Source organism: Clarias gariepinus, chromosome 20 (assembly GCF_024256425.1).
Source record: "Clarias gariepinus isolate MV-2021 ecotype Netherlands chromosome 20, CGAR_prim_01v2, whole genome shotgun sequence".
Classification (NCBI taxonomy): Eukaryota; Metazoa; Chordata; class Actinopteri; order Siluriformes; family Clariidae; genus Clarias; species Clarias gariepinus.
Window position 1 is genome coordinate 20,648,498 of NC_071119.1, and position 25,116 is coordinate 20,673,613.

General features: G+C 41.3%; 1 protein-coding gene across 10 annotated transcripts in view; it reads left to right on the forward strand.

The window, feature by feature from the left end:
- Positions 1-25,116, forward strand: part of LOC128508646 (receptor-type tyrosine-protein phosphatase delta) — a 387,353-nt gene that overhangs the window by 289,514 nt on the left and 72,723 nt on the right. The window lies entirely within an intron of this gene.

The following is a 25,116-nucleotide window of genomic DNA, read 5'->3' on the forward strand; positions in this document are numbered from 1 at the left end:
ATCACCATTATTGGAGAAACAAAATAATCATTTGTTCCGACTGCAGAAATGTATTTCCTGGAAAACATGCAAGGTTTTTGGTTTTTGGCTCTGCTCCATTTCACCGGTTTATCAACTTTTGCTATATTTCAAGCCTCAGACTCAAGGACATAATGGATGCTTTGTGATTAGTCCCCTCATTATTAGCAGGCACATTCTTTCTCTCTCTCGCTTTTTCTCTCCCACTATTTAATTTGGATGAGTAATCTAATTTTATGGCACATTTACAAAGAATTCTCGTTTTTTTTTTTTTTTTTAAGGGGAAAATGTTCCAAAACTCCCAAATCCGGCAACTTTCTTTAATTTGCCACAGAATCCTGGCGTCTTAGTCTTCTATCAGTGACCGTCTGAGGAGTACTCGTATTGAACTCGAACGGAAAGGCAAGAATAAGAGTTTTAAATTAAAGCGCCGCGTTCCAGACTGGAGCGAGACAAGGACATAAAGCGTGGAAGACGGAAAAGATAAAGTAGAATAGGTGAAAGGAAAAGACGGAATATAAAGCAGGGAGTCGTTTATACATCACCGGAAGACTGAAAGAAAAAAAGGAGAAAAAAACATTACTCTGTAAATGAGATAGCCCTGTACCTCGCACATCTGTATAAGACAGAGCGGCCGAGGTGTTTAAGACACTAAAGTGATACGAACACATTCATCATACAGCTGTGATTTATCACAGCTATGGAAGTGTACAGTACGCGCAATGACAACTGATATACACCCAATCTACTGTAGCTTTCGAACTTTCCTCCAGCACGTTGGAAATGAAGCAATATGTATGTAAGGAATTCAAGAGTATTCTTATGTGGCTTGCTCAATAGAAAAGAGTGTGTGCAGGAATTAAAGCTGACACAGAGTGACTTTGCTGTGCACGGTGTTCCGTGATAAAGTCTCATGGCAGCGCACCAAGACAGTAGATCTGCTCCCCGAAACCTTCACACTCTCTCACACACACTCACACACACACATGCTCATGCACGCACCATCTCAGTAAATTATCAACCACTGGAATGCCCTGAACCGATATTTAATCACACTTTATTTGAATGAAAGTGGAGAACAGAGTACTAATTACTGAATATCTAGCCAGTAGGCAATGAACTAGCTGCACATGCATAATTAGACAAAACCAATATTAATTTTGCCCCGGGACACGAGACAGCAGGAACACGGTTGAGTCGTGAACGCACGCCACTTTCACTGTTCGTCCTGCCAGATCACCGAACCCCAGCTCGACAACCAACCGTAAGCAAAAAAACAACAAAACAAAAAGGATTTTGTCAGGTCGTAAGCTATATGATGACAATCATGACAAAATGACATCATCTTTCCAATTCGTACATCAAAAATGGGGTTAACTTTTAAAAATGGGGTTGACTCTAACGGGGACACATCTGTCCTCTGAAACAACTTCGATGTGTCCTTGCTTGGTTAAAATACATAATATTTTTAGCGAGCACTCATTCATTCCAAACAACTGGTGGTTTTTTTTTTTTTTTTAGTTTTGCTACCAGTTAGTTGACTGTTTTTGTTGAGATCCAAATGAATTTCCAATTTGCCCATTCTCATTCAAATCACATGATCACGTATGGGAATATATATATCCGATCAAGCACCACGTATAAAAGTGTCAGATTTGTACATAAAAAAAATAAAATAAAAAAAAATATGTCACATTAGCTCAGATTTGCATCACTTCAGGCTGGTAATATGAACGTGGCCTTAGACAAATAAAAGGTGTTTTGGCATTTGCACCCCATGGCCTGGGCGGCCATGCACGATTGGGAATGTGAGTTACTACGTAATGCCAGTTCATTTCTGATGGTTGTATTGAGCATATGTAGGTCCCCGAATCCTACTAAAGAATAACGACAGGGCCTATCTTGTCCGTGTCCAGCGCGAAACTGAAGTGGATTGTCTCTTCCGTGGGAAGGAGGTCATGTCTTATTCACAAATGCTCCCACTTGGCTGAATCTGTTGGCTCTCCGGATTGTTTCATTCAAAAGGGACATTTGGAACGGGTCGGTAATGAGCATGAGCAAGGTCATTTCTTCAACGGATAATACGTAAAACAAAACAAGAGCTTGTTTTTTTTTTCTCTCTCTCCACCCCTATTTTTCTCTGTCTCCCTCTTTCCAGCGCTGAGTAATGGAGCCCGGTGGTGGCAGTAGCGTGAAATGATGTTCTCTGGCATAGATCGTATGCTCTTTTCTTTTCTGAGCTGCACTTTTCTCAAGTAATTTCTGTGGGCAAATTGCTATTTCCACCCTTTTGTTTCGATCTCTCACCTCCTATTTCCTTTTGGTTTTGTCTTCTTCAAGCTTTCATTTGCTCCTTTTCCTCTTGTTCTGCATTTTCTTTTCTCTCTCTCTCTCTCTTTTTCTCATCTCTGACCTTTCTTTGTTTTTTCCTTCATAAGAAACTCTTCAGAGACTAGCTACTGATTGCTCAGAGCTCCCTTTCCTCCTGCTGCTAGACCTCAAAGAACACAGCCAGAGCCCTAAAGTAATGTTAATTCCACAGACGTTCACCTGTTGTTCTTTTTTATATCATGTATAAAAGCGCAGCCATCTGGGATTCTACTTGTAACACTAACCACTGGATTAGCATTGGGTTTTATTGGACACAGACTTAAAAGTAGCGTGTACAGTAATATGCTCAGATTTCTGCGGCTTTAAGGTTCTTTGAGCGAGAGGTTTTTCAAGGCTGCCGTTCATGGATCTTATGCGCAAGAATAACAAACCCCTAATCCAGAGTACACAGCGTAGTCTTGCCATGCATTCAGTTTGAATAGCGCAGGCCGCTAATACAGACTCGCTTGGTAATAAGTTGAAGCACGGCTGTCACAGTAAGTCAGCTCAGTCCTGCGCAAGCAGCGTCAGGCGTATAGGAGGATCCTATAGGGAACATCGGCAATTGATGCATCATTTGCATGCATCAGTTGCATCATTACGAGAGAAGCGACGAAGACAAGGAGGAGAAAATGCGCCACTGGGTTATTAGCATGCGGCCGGGATAGGGGATGATGAGGAACGCCATTAGTGATGAACTAGCAGACTCACCGAATTCATTTGCATTAAGTGCTTTGATGGAAGTATAATGAAGTCCACTTTGAATCTACTTGCACAAGTTTTTAAAAAAGAACAGACCTACTCCGGCTTACTCGGACATCTTTTATGAGAAATTAAATTCGCCACGATGGAACAGAAGCAACACAGCCGTATCTATAACCTCCAACATATGTTGGGGAAATTTTAGGCAAGTTTTCCGCGTTTAATCCGTTGACATGCGCTGTCCCAGCAGCAGCTGCAGCTAATGCCACGATTAAAAGAGATTAGCGTCTTTCCGCTCTAGCGCTAGTTCTTTGAACCTTAAAAAAATATGTCCCCGTCTTCAAAGCAACAGAAGCTGCATATGATACTCTAACCATATATTTGCATTTGGTAGCTTTTTGTCATCCGATAGACGTCGTAAATCTTACCCTAGTTCAGTCTTCCCACGCTTTGGTGGAGAACAGAGTAACCTGAGAGCGTGTGTCAGAGTCAAGAGACCATCTGGCTTTCTGTTCATCATATCTGGCTGGTTATGACTTATTTTACACTCTACTGTAACTCTTAGAGCGATGGGAACAAAGCTAGCTGTAAGATAGTGCAGTTCTGCTGAGATACATCCCACACAGGAAACGTTCATCTTTGGTCCACATGAACCACAAAAGCATGACGTTTTGGTGCAGTCTTTATTGTTTTGGCTCTCATGTCTTTGTCAGACATGGTTCTTTACAATTAACATACATTATATGGGCAACAGTATGTGGACACCTGACCATCATAAACAAATTCGGCAAACGCTCACATATGTATATGGATGATCTGGTGTCCACATAATTTTGGTTATATACTGCAGTGTAGCTCGGTCACCTTGGTAGTAATAACAGAGACAGGATGAATTTAAAAGGTGATTGAATTGATGGTCTTATCAAAGTAATGGGAAGCTTTGTCTTTAAGCTAAAAATTTTGGTGCTTCTGATGTAACCTCAGTTTGATTTAGGCTTCGTCTAGGTTTAGGGTTAAGAACAAGGTAAGGGTTGGCCTAGGTTTAGGACTGGACAAGGTTTAGGACTGGTTAGGGTTATGGCGAAAGGGTTTTATGGTTTATCTAGGATTCAGCTAGGACTGATGCTAGGCCTAGGTTTACATCAGGATGTAGTTTAGGGTTAGTGTTTATGATTCAAGGCACATAAAAGTGGCAAAAGAATTTTATTTCCAAAGATGTAAAGAAGAACAATAATAGGACAAACACAGATCCTTGAGGTATACCAGTAATAACTTGATGTGAATTGGACTTGCCACAATGCTGATGGGAAAACAAAGGCACTGCTGAAGTGCTAAAATTGATATCTGAACTGCCTCAGGCCTGCATGTTAACTGAAGGGTAGGGCATGGGGTAAGGGTTGGCTTAGGTTAAGGACTGGGCAAGTGATAGGGTTTAGTTTGGGATTTCCCTAGGTTAATGGTTGGCCTAGGTTAATTTTTATGGTTATAATTTAGGAGTTGAGGGTTTAGCCAGGGTTGCGCTAGGGCCTAGATTTAGGTTAGGAATTAAAATGCAACTGGATAATTATTTCCGAAAATGTAACAAAAAACTATAATGGGACAGGACCAAGCACAGATCCTTGAGGTATACCAGTTATCACCTGACTTGAATTGGACTCGTTTCCATTCCCATCCACCTACATTTTCTCAGTAAATCCACACAATTCTCTTTTCTTTGCCACAATGCTGACTGGAAAACAAAAGCACTGCTGAAGTGTTGAAATTTATGCCTGAATAGACGACTGCCTCAGCCCTGAGGTTCAGCTCTCTGCATGAAAACCTTTGTAAAATTTCTCAGCTTGGAAATATCCCGAGCTCACAGAGCACCCAGCATTCTGGTTTATCCTTCAGCTCTATAGACGCCAGGACCCGGAGAATTTGCCAAAGAGCCTGTTTGTCTCCAAACTGTGCTCGTTTACGGACTTATCTACCCACCCAGGTGAGCTCTGCCTTTATGGAGCTGCAAAGTGTGAAAAGCATTGAATCGGTAAAGTGTCCAAGTCAGCATGTACAGCTGTTGAGGAGAAAGTTGGCCCTTCTGTTTTTTTGGGAGGGAAGTTCTTGGGCATGGTAAGGCTTTTGTGCTTTCTTCTGCCTCTTGTATATTTTATTTATTTACTTTTGCTCAGTAGAAAGCACCACTTTTTTTCTTTATCACTCACAGCCTGAACTTCATGGTGCTCAGTAACAGAATAGATAATGACTGGTTATTTATTTCCATAATTAAAAATGATCGAACCTAATCTGCTCTGACTTTATAGATCTCTGTCTAGACAAAATTTCCCCTGACTGTAATTAATAAAGGAAATGAATCATTGTGTGTTTGTACAGCGTCAGTTCTGATTTAGCTAGCGGATAAGTGGATACAAGAGTGGTGTTACACTAAATATTAATATGCAGGCTGGAAAGATAGACTTTGTTCATTATCATAGAGAAACATCTGCTTCGTCTATTGACGGCTTCACAAGAGTCTCAGAATTTCAACTGAGCAATTTTCTTTTTTGCTGTATTTATAAATTTATACCTTCATATTGTATCACCATATTAATATATGACATCTCATTGGGTAGTTAACATTTCAACGACATTTTTACAGAACAAGAACGTCCCAAAGTGTTTTCGTTTTTTACATCACTGCAATTTGATAATGTCTGAGAGTAACAGAGGGAGAAGTTTTCTGGAATCAATTTACTGTAGAACTTTAGGCTTTCTCTTCAGCTAATTACCAAACTCTTAACAAGATGAACTAGGGTCATTACAGCGAGGGGGAAAAAAAAAAGACCAAACTGATATGCTCGTGCTTTTAGAGTCTAAATCTGACATTCTTGTTCTGGCAAGTGTCTAGAACATTCGCTAAGTTTCTAGACCTTCTGTGCTCTTTTCCAAGTTCTCCACTAATTCGTACCTTCTTATCTATTTGAAGTTCTTTCTGAGACTCCGATTGCACCATGTAGGCGGTTTATTGTGTTCTCTGGGTTGGGGTCACAAGTCTAAAGGTGATGAAGAGTCGAAAAGAGTACCATCCAGGGCGCTCTCCAAAACTATTTTCCACTCCAACACTATGAATTGAGCTAATGATGCTCTCGAGGGAATGTTCAGAATTATTTCGAAACGTTGCACAGAACAAGGGATTAGCAATGAAACAGGAAACAGGAATTTGAGTTGGATCAAAGGTGTAGATATGATCGAGGTTAGAGATCAACTTGAACCTGGAGGGCTGGATTTTTTTTTTAGTAAGGAAGTAGTATGGTTGTGTTGACTCGAGATATGGAAACTTTTTGAATGCATTGTCAGAATGCATTTTCCATCTCCATTCCTGTTAGAACATAAACCTACTCAAATTCTTGGTCTGCGTTTTATACAAGTCATGCTTTCAAGCCGAACCAGAATTTTTGTTTGTGAAGAATAACAGAACTAAGTTATGAGACTAAAACCTTCTATTATTTCTCTATATAATCCCTATATGCTTCACATCTGAAAAGGTTCAATTCAATTCAATTTTATTTATATAGCGCTTTTAACAATGGTCATTTTCTCAAAGCAGCTTTACAAAAATGAAAGAAATTCATAAATAAATAAATAAATAAATAATAATAATAAATTGTGTATGTGTGAGAAAAAATGTGTCTAGATAATAATGAGATGAATGAAATGTCTCTGATGAGCAAGCCAAGGGTGACGGCGACAGTGGCAAGGAAAAACTTCCTGAGATGGCAATAGGAAGAAACCTTGAGAGAAACCAAACTCAACAGGGAACCCATTCTCATTTGGGTGATAACAGATAAAGATGATATAACGTCATGTGTGTTATGCAGCTGAAAGTACAATGTAACAGAGATTCTTTAAATTAACATGAAGTCCAGTTCAGCATAGGAATGAGTCAGTAGGTGCAGGGGGCAGATGGGGTCTGGATCACTGGGAGCACAGGAGCAGGATGTGTAGCTCCAACCATAATAAGGCAGAATTCAGCTGGAGCTGGTCCTTCTCTGGATGCCTTATGAACCTCACAGGGTTGGCGTTTGTCTACTGAAGCTGGTACAATCTCCAGATGCATCGGGATGGGTGGAAAAGTACAGAACAGATGGAGAGAATTATCGTAGTTGCCATTCAGGATAGATGTACTGGAGTATGAAGTTATGGGATGAGTTACGCATATGCCAGATTAAAGAGATGTGTCTTGAGTCTTCTTTTAAACTGGGAAACTGTGTCTGAGCCCCGAACACTGTCTGGAAGGCTATTTCAAAGCTTTGGAGCTAAATATGAAAAAGCCCTACCCCCTTTTGTAGATTTTGAAATTATGGGAATTACAAGGAGTCCAGAGTTTGTGATCTTAAGGAGCGTGGTGGATTATAGCGTATCAGAAGACTGGTTAGGTATGTGGGAGCTAAACCATTTAAAGCCTTGTATGTAAGTAATACTTTTTTGTAATTAATTCGAAATTGAACAGGTAGCTAGTGCAGGGATGATAATATTGGGGTTATATGATCATATTTTCTGGATTTAGTGAGAACCCTGGCAGCTGCATTTTGGACTAACTGTTTATTGAGGATGCAGGACAACCTCCTAGTAATGCATTACAATAGTCCAGTCTGGAGGTCATAAATGCATGAACTAGCTTTTCTGCATCAGATACGGTGGCCTCCCAGGAACTCCCTTAATGACTTAAACATGTGAAAATGGCTTGGAGCGAAGTCAGGACTACAGTATACAGGGGATGTGGCAGTAACTCCCTGCAAGTTCCAACAACATGCAAGTGGTGCTGGTCACTGTTTGTGTGTACAGTTCCTACAGACAGATGTGTCTCTTGCGCAAGTTGGCGACAAGTTATCCTTCGATTTTCAAGAATGAGGCTTGACTCTCACTAAATGTTCACGGGAACGACTGCAGTGGGCTCTGAGCCACCTTGGCCGAGATTGTCGTCCTGCCTTTTTTTAAACATTTGCAAATGGCTAAAGCTAAAAGTGTACTGTCAAATGGTTTTGCGCCTTCATTCATGAAAACCTACATCACAACTCGAATTCCCCTTTTAGTTTCTGCAAATTTTCCTCAGTTGCTGGTGCCTTGGGGTTTGTCCTGGCTGGGGACGATAACTGGGATCAGCCAAAGAACTACTTCATGTTTCATGTATTTTGTTCAAGGTTTTTTTTTTTTCTTTTATGTTCTAAGTAAACCATCAAAGTTTCTTTAGAAGGTAGTATCACAGACCTTTCTAGACCAACATTTCTGACTCTGTTCTTTGTCTCCACTTAAGATCAAAAGTCCGAGTGCAAAACCAAGAACTATTTTCAGCATCTTTGTTAAAAAAAACAAAAAAAAGACTCTCTTGTTAAGACCAGTCCTGACCCGAACACAAACACAATACACTTAAAAAAAAAAAAAAACACTACCTTTGCAGTCTTCTGATCTGCTTTCCAAAAAATCTAACTTTCCCTCAGCAACTGGATATAGTGCATGATGTCATTCCCACAGCATTGCAGCCTGCGAAGCCAGGTCCAGCTCGCTTGGATGCTTGGACAAACTTTTCTTTGTTTAATGGCAGCGTTGGGGATGATGTAATCTCGTTTCTCTGTGCCGCTCAGGATGAAGATCTGCACTCTGTCTAGCACCGGTTCAGCCGTGAGCAATCTCTCCCACCGCGTGCACTCTCTCGGCTTTTAATTATTTATTGGCACGGCTGAATTCAGGTGGATCACTCCTCTTTTTCCTTTAGGACTCTTTTTATAGTGAGCACCTGGGGAAGGGTTTGATGGAGAATAAAGCCAGAGATTATGCCAGACAGATTTTTTTTGTTCTTGAAGAAAATATGTTGTGTTTTTTTGGGAAATCCAAGGAAGATTTAATACTCTGGTACATTTTGCTAACTAGGATATATATATATAAAGGTATTGCTGTTCTGTTCTCGAAACAGAACTTAGGCCAAGTGACAAAAACAAATGCCTTTAGGGTGCTAAATGGATTTGGGCTTCAACTTCGAGAGGTCAGTCTACAGCTAATGATAGAGTGCTTTGTTGGCTCTGTTTTCTTACTGTAATTCCTTTCTCAAACTCACGGTTGGTTACCAGACATCCATCAACCGGGTAAAAGCAATGTGGCGGAGTAAAGTGCATTGCAAAATATTCTGGTTTCAAAGCCTGACTGTGGGTCAGATGGTTAAAATAATTCGTGTCGAAAGTACAAAGGGTGCCTGAGTCATACCGGGACTTTTTGATTGAACACAGTTACGAGAGTTGCTGTTGAATAACTCCCGTTATTTCTATATATAATCCCTTGCACTTTTCCCAGTGTTTCTCTCGTGCTTGGAGAAGATCAAGATAGAACATTTTCTCAGTACGCAGACTGGCTTGCTTCATGTCTGAAACGCCGGCCTCCCAGGAACTCTCAGGAAAAATCCGGGACGGGATATGACAAAGACTCTCAGCCGAGTTCCTGTAACGTGCAAGTGGTGCTGGCAAACGATTGCGTGCATAGTTTCCCCCAGACAGATGCATCTCTTCCGCGATTTATCTATTGATTTTCAAGACATCGTCGTTCATGGACGTACAGCCACCTTTAAAGGGTTCGCACCATCCAGATGTTTTTCTGCAATCAGTTTTACACTTACATTTACGAGCAATTTTTATCCCGAGTCCCTGTTTGACTCTCTCGCGTTACAGTTTTCAGTAAGCTGGTTCCTGTTTAAACATCCCTGTTTTAAATCCCCCGAAACTTCAGACCACATCCTTCAAACAGAAGCAACGTTTTTGACTAAAGAGGTTTGCTTAGGTTTTATCCATCGCCTGGAATACTGTATTTATTTCCGAATGTCTGCTTTGCTCAAGGGGAAAGAATGTAATGGGACAGAGAGTTATAACAGGACACAGCCAACAACACACACTCTCACACACACACACACACACACAAAATGTACACGAGTGTGTATTTAGATAGAGAGAGCTATGAAACGGCAAACGGACAGACACGCAGAAAGATCCAGGCCTCAGCTTCATTCGCTCTCTCTCTCTCTCTCTCTCTCTCTCTCTCTCTCTCTCTCATTCTTACACTCTCTATGTCTCGATCTAAACGGTCTGTTATCTGCTAGATGAAATCCTTCATGTCACTCTGTCCGTGTTCTCCGGCTCTGCCTTAGACCAGTTGGCCTCATCTCGATCTTTTTATCCCTCTCTTTATCCCTCTATTTGATCTGAGCCCCTGGGATGCACACACACACACACACACACACACACACATACAGACACAGCCGCATGTCGAGTAAAGGGAGATCGACACTGATCCGGCGTGAATCTAAAAGATGTAGCGATGTATTTCACGCCACGGCCGTGAGTTCCTTCACGTAACGCGATGTGTCAGAGAGAGAGAGAAAGAAAAAAGGAGAAGCTGGAAAGCAGGGAGGAAAAAGTAAAGCAGGGGAGAGATATAAAGAGAGATATCGAGATAAAAAGACAGGAAGTGATAGAGGAAGGGATACAGGCATGTAGTTAAAAAGGGATAGATGAAGGAAGAGAGAAAGGTGGACATAGAAACAGAGCTGAGAGAGAGAGAGAGAGTAAAAAGTAAGTTGACAGAGAGTAGAGAGGCGTACAAGCAGGCAGGATTAGAGAACGACGGGGAGAGAGGAAAGAGTGAGAGAAACGGAGAGACGAGCATGAAAGCGTCTAGGAGCATCAGCTTATCGCTTCATTCCAAAGAGACGCTTCCATCTGTGACTGTGTCAGCACAATCATGAGGAGGGTTTGACGATCCGACGCAGTCTTCCACAGACCTCACAGCCAAATAGACAAGTGCCCTTTGTGAGTAAGTCTCTGAGATGGAGGCGTGGCCTTTGTGTGTCAGTCTCAGTAAAGGAGGCGTGGTCGATGTACCTGTCGGTCTGTTAAAGAAGCCTAAGGCCTGTACATGCCAGTGTCAGAGGGGGAGGTGTGGCCTTAGTATGTCAGTCTCAGAAAAGAAGGCGTGGCCTTTGTGTGTCAGTCTTAGTAAGGAAGGCGTGGTCTATGTACTTTTCAGTCTCTTAAAGAAAGCATAAACTCTGTACTTGTTAGGGTCAGTGGAGGAGGTGTGGCCTTAGTGTGTCAGTCTCAGAAAAGAAGGCGTGGCCTATGTGTGTCAGTCTTAAAAGGAGGCGTGACCTTTGTGTCAGTTGTAGATAAGGGGGCGTGGCCTTTGAGTGTCAGTCTCAGATGAAGAGGCGTGGCCTTTGTGTGTCAGTTTCACAGAAGGAGGTGTGGCCTCTGTGTGTCAGTCTCAGAAAAGAAGGTGTGGTCTTTGTGGGGCAGTGTCAGAAAAATGGGTGTGGCCTTTGTGGGTCAGTCTCAGAGGAGGAGACGTAGCTTTTGTATGACAGTCTCAGAGATGGAGGCGTGGTCTTTCTATGTCAGTCTCAGATATGGAGGTATAACGTTTGTGCATCAATTATAAAAGGAGGCATGACCATAGTGTGTCAGTCTCAGAAAAGAAGGCATGGTCTGTGTGTGTCAGTTTTAGAAAAGGAGGTGTGGCCTTTGTGGGTCAGTCTTAGAGAACGAGGCGTGGCCTCAGAGATGAAGGCGTGGCCTTGGTGTGCGGCATCTAAGCGTGTTGGTTATACTGAAGGCGTGGCTTCTCTACCTGTCAGTCTCTTTAAGGTGGCGTGGCCTCTAGAGAACAAACAAAATTCTTGATATTATACTAAGACTTTTGATCCTTTATTAAATCAGGAGTTGGGTGAAAAAGTTTTGCCATTAACCCTAGTGTTAGGATAATGTGGACTCCTCGAGGCGTTTTATTGGCGCCGTTTTAGTAATTCAGCCGGCGTCTGTACCGCTCCGCCGCCGTGAGCGCTGTGTGTGCAGGTGTGTGGCCTGTGAAGGTGGATTTGGGAAATAAAGCAGCAAATGAAGAGCTGATTGCTGCTGCGACACTCAGCATAATCTCTGGCATCAGAGCTGCTTAGCGTCAAATAAAACATGGAAATTAATTACAAAACCTCGGGGAGACTTCGAGAGGACACAAGCTTCAGCTAGGAGGAGAGGATGCCATAACTCATCCCTATATACACTCACACACGTTCTTGTCATCTCTTATAATTTCTTCTCTCTATCTCACTTCTTTAATGTATCGTATTATATCTTATAATATCTTTATTATCTTTATACTTTGTCATTTTCTTTATAGTCTCTTCCTCGCAATCGCGTTATCTCTCGTTCCCGCTTCCTCTTTTGAAGTTTTCTTATAATCTCTTTTGCATCCTCCTTCCTCTCCCTCTTTTTTTCCATTTTTTCTTTCTCGCCCTGATTTCCGTCTATTCCTGTTTCTAAGTTGCTCCCGTTTAATCTTTCATTTCCTTTTGCTCTCCTTGTCTCACCCTGTTTCTCTGGATTTTTTCAGTGTCTCCGCTCCAGCCTCACTAATTTCTCCTCCCCTCTCCCGAATAATTTGCGGTGAATATATGCGAGAGCCGAACTCTTACACTCCTTGTCAGCTCTGATGCATTGAGATCATTAATGAAGGGACACAATTTCAGCGCTCGCGCTCCCCGAGCCCGAGGCCGACAAAGGTGAGACGCAATTCAGCTTGTCGCTGGAAACACACCGTCTACCCTGCACAGACCGGGCAATTTGCACAAATTAATGCCACGTTCGCTCGGAATTAGCATCTTAGTTCTGGAACTGTGGGCGTTCAAAGAGCGAGAGATGTGAGAACTAATTTCAGAGAGGGAAAGTAAGGGTTTCGTGCGTGCGTGCGTGTTTTATTAACTATTATTATTTCAGTCTGAATTTACATTTCCATGAACTCTTTCTTAAACCCGCTATTGTTATTTATCAATCAGGGTGTTGCTATTGATAATATTAATAATAAAATAAACTGTAGGCAAATTGCCATGTTATTAACAGGAATAAAACACTTTGCAACATTATTTCCTGCGTAACTAATTACTACAAGATTCTTTTAGATTGTGATCGAGGTCCTAATCCCTTACGGCTGTTCTGGCCTGGGTCAAAGGTCATCTCGTTCGGTGCTTTGGCATGTAAAGCATCCCATCCTGAGGTGACACGTGAGCCGCCTCTAATCCGGCATGAAATCGCAGCGTGGCTGGATAGGCTGACGAGGCGTCAGTGAGGAATCCGTCTCCATCATCTCCGTCGCCTCGTCTTGTCCCGTCCTGCTTCTGTTGCTCAAGCATGTGCACGCTTCTCAGCCCCGAGGCCCGAAGTAAGGAAACCTCAGCTTATTGCAGGAGTAAGCGCGCGTCTGTGCCATGGGTACGCCTGATTTACGAGCGCCTTACACGCAGCTATCAGTTCGAATCCAATGACTCAGCTCGATAGACTTATTGGTGGAGTCAATCGATACGCGTTTACACTTAAGCACATAATCGCCTCTGCTAACACGAACGATGAGTGTAAGGTTGAGTGGCTAGGGCAGTTCTTCTCCTGGTTTAGGCAGATTTACGTTATTGCGCGCGTCTGGGGATTTTTTTTTCTTTTCTTTTTGGCACCTCGGAATAGTGCCATCGCCATCCCGAAAAACCTCACGCGCAGCAAAAAAAGGCCATCGCACAGCAGCCGGCCATCTGTGCGCGGCAGCAGTCGGTTGTTCGGCCCCGTGCGAAGTACTGGCTTTGTGATTTTAAACCATATAACAGGTAAGGAGTTAAAAAACGTGGGAGGCATCCCTAATACATACTCACCTTCTGTGAGCAATGATCCATTGTGTTAAAGCATCAATTCAGTAAGCAGCAATTAAGAGTTGCTTCAGCACATCATTGTGCAGAGAAGGCCATTAAAGGAGGACAACGGCAAGCCTCCTAGACTATGATTAATAGATACCGATTCCGCCCAGTCTTGATTGGTTCATAGGCCACGGGTACTTCATTTGGCACATGCTTGTTTCATATCCTGGAGAGTCGTTTGCCATGTTCAGTACTGAGTAAAAAAGAAGCATTGAACATGCTAATTAAATCAAAGCTGACTGTGTGTGCTTACTAGAGTTATAATCTCGCTAAGACCAGACTAGCACATTTCGTACACATGGCTGAAATGTATTTATTCTTATTTTTTTTCCTTTTTGACCTACATTTCTGTGAAAACACTGCAAACATTTCATAAGGTTATAACCAGGCTGTTGGCTGCTGATAAAAACACGTACTGAAGATACAAAAGATGACCTCCTTATCTCAGATCAGGCAGCGCAAGACAAGAACGGATGACAAACAAACAGCCCGGGCCGAAGGAAAGAAAGCATGAGCGATATTTGCAATAGCGAAGAAGCAACCAATGAGTTAAAATAAAAAAAGAGAGAGTAAATGGCGTCATAGTTTTGGCACATCGTTGGAATACGCAGCTGCATTGTTAATCGAGAGCTCTCCCGTTTGGTCGAGTAGTTCTGTTGAAGAGACGACAAAAGCGTAATTAACAATTCGCTATCTCCTGTGCCAGGGGAAACATAATTAAATACATCACAGAAATAGGGGTGCGTGTGTATGTGTGTATATGAGTGTGTGTTAGGGTTGAAACACGCTCACAAGGGAAGCAGTGTCTTCATTCACTCATTATTAAACTTCTGGGACAATGTTAGCAGCAGTCACGTATGCTAAGTCTTTATTAAAACGTCCTGTGTGTAGCATTTTGTTAAGAAACATGGAAACGTGGTACTGTGAAGAGAGAGTAGAAAGGTAATGTTAGGCAGCGATTTTTGTTTTTAAATGAGCTTTTCTTCTCTGATTATTAAGAGTTTTGTGAGTGTTTACAATAAATCGAAAAGAGTATGTCGTTGGCTGTAGTGGTGCCTAGATAGCTTAGATAGAGGTTTTTTCAAAACATATCCTTCTGCGACTGACAGAACTAACTAACCACGACTTGCGGAGCTGGCGACTGACAGTTGGTTTAATTAACATTACTTTTAAGTTCTTACTAGTGCTATGTCGCCAAAAGGTGGAGGGGACATTATACAACAGGTAGTTCTGACTGAGAACAAGTGATGATAATGGATGGTAACAGCACTCTGATATTGCTTAATTATAATAGGCTACTTTCCAGCGCTATTTTGTGTGGCTTTGTGTTGTCAGCCATGTTTCTTTCAGTTATTATAATGAATAAAGGGGGTACACTCTTGCCTCTTGCCTTATGTTTTTAGTGTAAAGGTTTCATTGGGTCAAAGTTAGTATCGTCCTCTGACACAAAACCTTGGCTTAGTTTGAGAGGATAATTCTCCCGTATTATGCTGTCAACCTTTCCAAAAGACGTGATGTATAAACAAGTAAAACAACGGTTTGCGAGGTTCTCTGTCATGGTGGAGGTTATAGGTTAAGGCGGCCATTTTGGTTTTCAGCCATATGGCAGTGCATTAGCAGTCCCGCTACGTGTCGAGGCAGCCCGATTTATCATAAGGGCGCTGTCATCTTTCACACCCCAGGACCCTGTTCATTCTTCCGCTTCCAAGGCCAGGACCTTGGAAGAAGTTCTTACTTTGCTGTTTTTCCCCCCCATTTTTTTAATGCATATTGCATTTCTGATTTGCCGGCTCTCATTGTCAGAAATCAACCCTAATCAGTTCATTTAAAAAATAAATTATTAAAGAACTCACATTGCTCTAATGTCAGAAAGAAAGAGAGAGAGTGAGAGAGAGAGGTTGTTCATTAACCTCCCTGGGCCGACCAATCATTCGCTCTCCTGGCTGTATCTCCCTTCGTTCGCTTCTGTGATAAAAGATAAACTGCAGATCGATGTTGTTGTAGCTTGCACCGCTTTCCCTTCATCCTCCTGCGATTGAGTCCGTGCAGTCGTGCAATTCTGCTCAGCTGCTAGAAAACGCCAACACGGACTCCTGTCACACCCCAGAGGAGCGCCGTGTCTCAGAGTCTTTGTGTAGGCAAGAAAAGCTCTTATCAAACGGGTGGGGGGATTGAGGCGGATGCAGCCGGGCCTTAAACCCTAAACCTCTTTGGACCGGCGCTTCACACAAAAGCGGGAAAGCAAGTGGAAAATATAAAAAGGTTAGGTGTCATACTCAAAGAGTTTCCCGCTATTCGGCCATGTTGGTAATCCAACATGTTTTGCAGCAGGAGGGATCCCCAGAGCGGGCTTTTGTAAGGAGATTGCATCCGCTCAAGAAGAAAAAAGGGCAACAAATAGATTACATTATAGCCACAGGGTATTTCTGGGTAAAAAAAAAAAATAAATAAATAAACTTCAGCTCGTTGGTGAAAAGTCTCACTGTGATCTCTCACACGTACTGTATACACAGGCAGGAGATACGGATTTGTGAGTCCACACAAAGTTTGCAGATTGATTTCCCTATAGATTTATTTGTCTACTAAACAGATAAGAGCCACTATTAGCACAATAGCAGCGCCTTCTTCCAGCCAAAATAAGCAGAACCTCATTGACTCCATCATTCAACCAGTTGAATCAATTCGGTCAGTTCCGTTGCCGAGAAATATGACTTCTTGTGCTTTTTTGTGTTAGCGCCACGCTAATGAAACGGCCCCAGTAGAGATAACAGAATTAGCTTCCTCCTCTACTCTCTCCACGGCCTCAATCATTTTCAGCTAAACAAGCACGGCTAAGCTAAACAGGCTAAATAGCAAGTAATCATGTTTGGATGTTGGCCCAGTTCATAGGAAGTCAATTACCTTTATTTAATTAGAAGGTCCTCTCAAGGAGAATATTACATACTGTGTAGTTAGCTATAAATAAACAGGAGTACTCCTCATTATGGAAAAAGAAATATATATACAGTATATGATCTGGCTAAATTATCAATGTGCTAATGTGTGAAATATGTAGTCGGTTTGTCCGAGCACATATTACAGATTGTGATGATTAATAGATTACAGAAAGTCTTACATGTCAACTTAATGGCTCCGGGGTAACGACTTCCCGGGTTAGATAAGGAACGCTAAGGGTCGTTGGGGGAGATGCAGAGATTTGGCAGAACATCTATCTCCTGCCTGATGACCTGAGCATGGAGGGTAATAGGGTTAAATTATGTCTGGGGAAAAGAGTTTTTCATATCGGTATCACTTAGTGATTTCTTCATATGAGCTCAGAGTCGCTCATTTGTGGTGTGGAAGATGTTCAGTATTTTTAGGGTTTTTTACCGAGTCCCTAAAGGGAAATAGGTGGAAAAGAAAAAACCATTGGAGGAAAAATGTGGTATAAAAAAAAAATAAATAAATAGTGGCACAGGAAAAATATTATTCCAAGGGAAAAAATTGGGCTTTTTGTTTGTGAGATTTTGCCAACATTATTGCGAGATATCACAAACAGTTTGCGAGATATCGCAAAAAATTATGCCAACCACTAAAAAAATAAAGAAGGAAAAAGCAAATGGGCAATATACTACTTGGATTAGGGTTACATGTGTGTTGTTAAACAGGCATGGAAAAAATTACTGAGTTTTACTTTTAGCTTGGACATTCAGTTCATCCTCGGATTTTGCCCTTTCCGTATTTTGAAGCTGGAAAATGTGGACTTGGACTATTTTCTTTTCTCTATATATCGTGCGAAGGTGAGATTTTGCAAATAAAAATAGTTTTTAATTCCTTAAGAATATATATTTTTTTCCATGTGAAACCAGAGATATGTGGCTAATTAAGAAACATACATGGCTAAGAGAATTTTAGCTAGCTCAAACATAGGTTGTTTTCTGTAAAGAGGTTCATTCTGAGGTAAAAACATTCTAAGATAAACATTTAACTTCTCAAACATTGTTTTTACTAAGCTAGTGTGACTAAATGTTATCTAGCTAGCATTACATATCTAACTAGCTCCTTGTTAAATCTAGTATAATAGACAACATTATCTTACCAACATAAGCTAGCTTACTACCTCCTAATGAATACTACCATTATAGATAACATTAGCTTACCAACATAAGCTAGTTAACTAGCTGTAGGTTAAATCTAGCATTATATATGACATTGTTACACCAACATAAACTAGCTAACTAGCTTCAGGTTCAATCTAGCATTAATCTGACATTATCTCACCAATATAAGCTAGCTAACAAGTTTCTAGCTAGTATTATAGAAAACAGTAACTCACCAATGTAAGTGAGATAACTAAATTCAAGTTTAAGCTAGAATTATAGAAAACATTATCGAGGGAATATAAGATAGCTTCAAGTTAAAGCTACCATTAGAGAGAATGTTATCTAGCAACATCGAAAGCCAAAATAGCTCTTAGTAAATGTGACATGTTAGCATATGCTACTGAGTTTCTTTAGAATTTTATGGATGGAACTTCTTAATTATATCTAACTTTTTGATAAAAATAAAATCATAAACAAAAAAATATCTGAAACAGTGTATTAGTGAGACAAAGCTGACAGAAATGTAGCCAAAATTATATACCTAGTTATCTATTAGCTAACAAGAAAGACTAATTAGGTCTGAAATAAACCAAGCTTTATTTAGCCAACATTAGCTATTCACTAGTTAACCTGTGATGTTTAATGCTAATAATATGACCATGACAATTATCCAAGCAGCCTTTCATATTGCTAAAAAGATAAAATCTGCTCTTTATTTGTTTTTTGTTGCTGCTGGCTCTTTTTACATCTGTCTTTGTCTTTTTCTTTTCTTGCTAAATTCTAGTAAATTTTTCTCTTTTCATTGCAGGAAGCAAGTTTGTCGCTCCCCGAGCAACACAACACCCGTTTGGTGTAATTTATTTGTTCGACCAGAAGTCGAAATCCAAACTCATGCTTATTAGTGGAACCGCTAACGGAGCGGGTGTGATAAAGCCTCCTGCCGCGCAGGCTCGTGCACGATATTACTTAATTTATTGATTTTAATGTTTTTGTCAATAACCCTTCAGTTTTTAAAGGCCGCTACACCAAAAACTGTGTCGAGAACACAAATTAATTAGCAATAATTGGTGGTATTTGCTTAGCGTTGTGGCTGGAGGAAGCATTGCTGCTGCTGCCGGCTGCCTGCTCGGGCTGTTAATCAGCAGAGGTGCTGCAGTGAGGCACACTTTAATTTGCATGGTGATTTATAAATGTAATGCCGATTAATCTTTGTCCGTATGTGGATGTGGATGTAGATGTGTGTGTGTGTGTGTGTGCAGAAAAAACCAAACCAGGCAAATCTAATGATTGTAGTGTTTCCCTAAGTGACCAGCTGTTGGTTGCTGTGACTTTGGCAGGTCTTTGAGCGTTTCTGTGTTGACACGCTGGTCCCACGCTCACCCGCCTTTCTACCAGTTTGAAAAATAAACCAGTTTGTGATATTCATATGGAGAAATGACCAATAACATTTTTGCTCTTAGATTTTGTTTTGCTTTCCAATCACCTTCGATTATCTCTTTATTATTACTCTTATCTCTTTTGTTTGATTACATGTGTCCTTTGAGTTAACTGAATGTTAGAATATTTATTTTAATTTGCATTTATTTTTATGATCCCAATTACTTATTTCCATAAAACAAATAAAGCAATAATAAGTCTTTCTTTTACACAAGGTCTGATCAAGTCAAACCAGGACTTTTGTTTGTGCAGTTATAAGAGGCATTTAACTAGTGTTTAAATAGCATCAAGGTAGAAACTTTTTTCAGTACACCAGAGCGTTGATCGGACTGCATGCTTCACATCTTAAACGCTGGCCTCCCAGGAACTCCTTCAATGGCCAAAACATGTGGAAATGGCTTGGAACGAGGTGGATGTGGCAGTAACTTCCAGCCGAGTCCTGTAATGTGCAAGTGGTGCACTGGGCAGGATGAGATCGCCTTTCGTAATCAAACAAGGCCATTTTTTTTGCCACTTGTTAAATGTTCCTGGGAACGACTGCAGTGGGCTCAACAGACACCTCGGCTGGGATGAATATTTCCAGGAATATGGCCTTCTTTTTTACGTTTGCACCATTTAAATGAGTACCGTACTGTGCTTGAAGTCTTTTAAAAATGTTAATAAAATTTTTAATGGCCTCACCATGACCAAGCTCCAGTCCAGTCATTACTTTTGTTGCCAGAATGAATTTTCACATAGCTTCTTTGCATGGCCATAGTTTAAGCTGAGTGAACAAACTGACCGTCATAACACCATTAGCGACGCGTAATACAACAGTGATCCGTGTTAGCCTTGACTTTGCTGAGTCTTTGAGGTTCCTTGTCTCAGACGCAGAGAAAGTGAAATAGAAGTTTTCCATAAATCATTGCTATTTCTTTCGCACGGGAAAAAGCACAGCATCCACGCTGAGGAGCTCTGAAACGCTCTAAATATCACCTGAGGCATTTTGGAGCATGTTGAGAGCGCGAGTTCGCCATGATTGACGTAGCAAACAGCTGGAGGGCGCGACGTCCTACGGCCAATTAATGTTTCCTCCTGCGTCTTTAACACGGGGGAGGGAGAAAAAAAAAGGCAGCCCCAGGATTTTCAACGCAAGACTTCAGAAGAAAATAAAAATCCATAAATTTATCAGGATAAGCACTGCGCAAGTCTAAATGAATTATGTTACATGATATGGATGTTTTCTTCATTTATTTATGCTTACAACTTGCATTTCAAGTCATCTAATCTCAGAAGTTCAGGCAACAGTGGCTGTTCTGATTAGCATAATGAATCACATATTCACATTTCTAACTTCCTGCAATAAGTCATACAGATTTCATCATTATCATGGAAGAAAAAAAGACCTAAAAGGAAATGAGCAAAGCATTTAAAAAAAATAAACAAATGTCTCGTGCGGCAGGTCGACCATATAGTCCTGAATGATAGCTGTAATAGCAGTTAGTATTGTGTTAAAGCACTCAGGTTTCATCTCGCTGCTTGCCAATACACGTCCTCGTGGCTTTTGGCAGATTAAGTAGAAATATTTGGAGGCAATTGCACCGAGCAAGCAGAGGGTCAAAAATTGATTTCTCATGGCAAAACAGTGCAAATGCACTCGCAAGCTCATTTTGCACTTCAGCGATGCTTTGAGATGTGCGCTCATCGATTCCTAACCTGTGTTGCTGTGTTTTGAGTAGCCAGAGGGGCCCAGATGCAGCCTGGCGTAGTTAAATTAGGTCGAATTTGATTCGTAGTCTGACCCTGAGACTTTTGTCAATTAGGAAGTCGGCAGAGGATGCTTTGCAAAAAATAAAAATGAAATAAACCAATACAGTTTGAAATGTTTGAAGTATTCAAGTCAAACCTGGACTTTAGATTGTGCAGGATAACAGGACACAGTTATAAGAGTAAAAACTATGAAACACTGGCCTCCCAGGAACTCCATTAACGGCCCAAACATGTGGAAATGGCTTGAAGTTGATTCTTGAGTTCCTGTAATATGCAAGTGGTGTAGTGGGCAGAATGAGGTTGTGCACTGTTCTGCAAAAACAATACGGAAAAAATGCTGAATGTTCACAGGTATGACTTTTTAATGATCCACTTTTTAAATGTTTTGCTGCAGCTATGATTCTCCCCACCGTACTGTGCTTGCATCTATAAATGCCAATCATTTTTATGCCTTTATTCACCAGAAAGTTTTATCACAAGTCTCAGTTTGACTTGAACGCCCCTCGTATGTAGGTTTTTAAATGGATTAAATGTATTACACAAGATTTAACATAAAGTAGTTAGGCTATTTAAGCTGCATTAGCTAAACTATATTTTGCTGCTGGAAAATGACTAAAATGTCATTAGTTAAAGGGGAGTTTATGAAGGAGGTTTATTCAAATGCGTCTCCGGTGTGTGTGTGTGTGTGTATGTGTGTGTGTACAAAAAGATGTTAGGGAAGGAAACGTTTCCTGCTTTTTGTCCTTTTGTCCAACAATTGTTTAAACAAGCCAATTAGATATCTCCCCTAATGTGACCTCACATAAGAGAATCCCACCCCCAGCTGACGCTACTCAGCAGTGACTCATTTATAAGGAGGAGTGAAACAAAGGGAATTAGTGGAATTAGAAAATGTGTTGTCTGAGGGGTGTGTTAGCTGGAGTATTAACACACACACACACACTTTAAAGGAGTTCTGAGACCAGTGCCGACTTGTTTAAGTAATAGTAAGACATGGGACCTTTAACAAAATATTTAGGGTTAAACATCGAGATCAAATCGTAGTTGGTGATAACAAGTTTTCCGTCTTGATGCTAATCTAAGTTGTGTTTATGCGTGCGGCATTTAAAGCTACGCATGAGGCGTTAATACTTATGCAGGAGACGGCATTTTATTAATTGTCCCAGATTGATATAAGATTTTGTCCGCAAGTTTTTTTTGGGTTTTCTTTGAAAGCACATGAAACATACACCTCTTCACACAAACACACCATGGAGTCTAACCACAACCTCCAGCAAGCCTTAGCTCCCCATAACAGCGTTTTACCTGCCACTCCTCTGTATCGAACACAGCGTTAAGGTCAGCTAGAGGTTTACAGTTTCCTCTGAAAATACTCAAAGGACCTCTTCAGCTGCTTTGCCCTTTTCCTGTTGCCATTTTATACCGCGTCGTACCTTCTTTCCTAGGACGTGTGATTGATTCGAAACCTAAGATGGCAATTTAGATCACCTCCAGCTCCTAAAGCAGACAAGAATCTTAACAACGCCTAGGCAAGTCAGGGTCACATGACTGGTCCCATTTTAACTACTGTAGGTACATGCATCTGGTATAAAGTTTACAGAGCATGTTTAACAGGATATGAAATGAAATTTGTAAATAGTTTGCATGAGAAGATTGTAAAACCCTAGAAATGCCTTACACAGTTTTTACAAGCTTTGAATTATGAGATCAGCTGAGCAAAGAATCACCGTGAACAAATCTGAATGATGAATGCGAGCTGAATAAATGGTGTAATAGTAAATGCGATCCCATTGCTGGCGCAAAATAAACCGGGTGAGTCAGTGGGCATGCTGGAGACGGCTTTAAAACCCACCGATTTACCCTTAATGACAACTTCGCATGCACGCAATTCAAAGCAGACGTGATTCTGTGGCTTTACCGTTTCCAGCCCACGTTTCAACGGATGGTGGCGCAACCGAAGACCGCCGGATTCTGAAAAAATCAATCTCTCAGATTTTTTCTTCACTTGGCATAACTGAGGGCCTGTCGGGTTGTTTTTGCTCGGTCGGTTTGTGCAAAACATTTCCTCGTCTTGTTTGATTTGGCGTCACATTACACACCCGAGCGACTACAAAGCACAAACCACACACGGAGTTCAGGAAAAGGCTGCTCGGGTTTACCAGAGTCGAATCGTTTCCATGAAAGTTTAACTTCGGCTTGACTGAACCTTCCCCCTCCCTCCCTTGATCAGCATCAGCATTACACCGTATCCTACAGTATTGTGTCCTGTTTGTCTTGTCTCCATGGCTGTAGTGTTCCTTCAAACATTTGAAGAAGAGTTCCTGTACAAGTCCTTCAGAGCATTAAGGCAACCTCTTCAGTTTTAATGAACACTTGAACGCTACGTGTAGAACTGTAGAACACAGTTTCAGTTCATTAGGAAGCGTCTAGAACTTTGTAGGAAGCTTGAGAACGTTTGACTAGTTAAAGACCCCATCATGAGAGTCACATTTTGAGATTCTGGGTTCCCTTTAAAACCAGCCACTCCACCCTCCAACCGTGATCAAGCCAGACTTTTTTAATTGCTATAGAATTTTTCAATTTATCCCAAATCCCCACCTTTAGTGCCACCCATAAGCCAGATCCCATTTTGGGATTAGTGTTTTTAACCTAGGAAACTCTGTAGTCCAACTAGAGACCGCCATTGGTGATCATTGAACAGTATTTATTCCCATTTGTACGACCGTGGTAGAACCTGCGGTCAACATTCACACATGCATTACAGGCTATTTGGTTTACACCAATTAGCATACTCTGCATGTCTTCAAACTGTGGTAAGAAACCGGAGTACCTGGAGGAAACAAGCATGGGGAGAACTCCAGACACATAGACCCCGAGGAATCCTGGAGGTTTGAGGCCATAGTTCTATGTAATGTTCTAATATTCTAATACATAATAAAAGCTTTTACAATAAACCAAACAAATAAAAAAGTCAAAGTTTTCTTTGGAAATAAGCAAAGTACCTCAAGAGTGCTTTAAAAAAACTAAATAAATAAAACAGGAAGAAGATTGCTCTCTTTTACGCTCTCTCCGGGATTGGAGCTCGGCCATGACAGTCGTAACGCAGTGGCATTTTCCACATGACGCTGCTCATGCAAAATTAATGACGGGAACGTCTCCAAAACAAAGAACGAGAGCGAGCGGGTGAGAGAGGGAGATTAGAGAGAGATTTAATTACCCGTATCAAAACAGGAAGAACGGTGCTCCAGGTACCCAATCCTGCCAATTGCTATGCTAACCCCGGTTGTGTGTATGTTTACATCACCCTGGCTACCATACCTTTGAGCGGAATGCGGCTTGGATGTGAAGTGTGTGTGTTTTTCTCGTGTCAGAGTGTGTGTTCTCAGCGGGGTGTGTGTAATGTGTGTTTTTTTTCTGCCGGAACTGTTGTCTTCCTCAGCGAGCTCTTTGTCCAAAGCCCTCAGGGCCTGTCAGGAGCTTATCTGTGTAAGATTGGGTTTGTTTAGTGTGTATGTGTGTGTGTGTGTGTGTGCGCGCACGTGTGAGTGTGTGCAGTCGCCTTTAGATGATGTTTGCCGCGCTGTGCCACTTATCTGATTTCACATCTCACAGAACAGAAACAGTGCAACTGTTGAACATGGAACACCAACTCACACGTACACACACACACACACACACATGCACACACACACACACTTAATTAGGACTCATTATTCAAGTACAATAGAGCATAGAGATCTATGCCAGCTTTTATAAGCATTATAATTAATTCTTAGAGTATAGTAGAGGGGATGAAAAAAAGATAAATATTACATACAACACTGCAAGAAGCTTTTCGAGTGGAGGTGTGAGACCGTGCATGAAGAGGAAAGATACAAAGAACGCTGATGGACTTATGAAAGAAACAAAGATGCAGGCTCTGTGTGGCTCCATAACTAACCCACTGTCCTCATATGAGAGCGTGATATTTTCACCCAACTGTATTGTTTTATACACCATTTTGTGATCTTC